The sequence below is a fragment of the Gossypium hirsutum genome, chromosome D10, assembly GCF_007990345.1.
Source record: "Gossypium hirsutum isolate 1008001.06 chromosome D10, Gossypium_hirsutum_v2.1, whole genome shotgun sequence".
Lineage (NCBI taxonomy): Eukaryota > Viridiplantae > Streptophyta > Magnoliopsida > Malvales > Malvaceae > Gossypium > Gossypium hirsutum.
This window is the reverse complement of record NC_053446.1, coordinates 48055497-48056370: the sequence shown is the minus strand read 5'-3', so window position 1 is coordinate 48056370 and position 874 is coordinate 48055497. Positions and strand designations below refer to the sequence as shown.

The 874-nt window shown below is 37.3% G+C and overlaps 1 non-coding gene across 1 annotated transcript; it reads right to left on the bottom strand.

Moving 5' to 3' along the window:
* Window positions 1-464: 464 nt before the first annotated feature.
* Window positions 465-571, bottom strand: LOC121222870 (small nucleolar RNA R71). The gene has a single exon (XR_005920240.1). It is a non-coding gene; the product is annotated as a small nucleolar RNA R71 (small nucleolar RNA).
* Between the last annotated feature and the right edge of the window lie 303 nt (window positions 572-874).

The window sequence follows — 874 nt, the reverse complement described above, 5'->3', positions numbered from 1 at the left end:
ATTACCTGAGTCGATATGGACCTTGGAAACGAAAATGATGGATAAGGAAATGAAGCTTATCATGTGCAAAATACAATCCTTATTGTTGATGATAGGGATTGTGCCATAAGATAGTATGTTGTGCCACTCTTTAATGAATTAAATCCGAGAATTAGGAGACTAGAGATTTAGGCACCTCAATTTGAATTGAAACCAGTGATGTTTCAAATGCTCCAAATGGCGGGCTAGTTTAGTGGAATGTCCACATAAAATCCGCACCTTGACCTTCGATTATTTATGGAGTGAGCGATTTGTTTAAGAAAGTCGGTGTGACTAAAGACTCATTGAGGTTGAAGTCGTTTCCATACTCGTTGCGAGATTGAGCATGAGCATGACTTAATTTGTTTCCACCAAGTTCAATATCTACATGACAAGAATTAACCGAAAGATTTTTGGTTAAATATTTCCCACCTAAGAAAAATGCTAAGTTGTGAAATGAGATAACCACTTTTCAACAATTGGATAACGAATCTTTGTATGAGGCATAAGAGAGATTCACAGAATTATTTTGTAAGTGGCCTCATCATGGGATTCTACACTGCATCCAGTTAGAGATGTTTTATAATGGTCTCAACACATACACAAGGTTGATGGTAGATGCTTCTACGAATGGTGCGATTTTGTCTAAGTCTTATAATGAGGCTTACGGGATCATTGAGAGGATCGCTAGTAACAATTATCAATGGCCAACAAATTGAGCATTTTCAGGAAGACGATTAGCCAGAGTGCATGCACTTACATCACTCTCAGCTCAGGTATCTTCTATTTCTTCAATGTTGAAACAGTTTACCGCTAATGGTTTGAATACTTTTACAACTCAATCACCAAGTCAGTT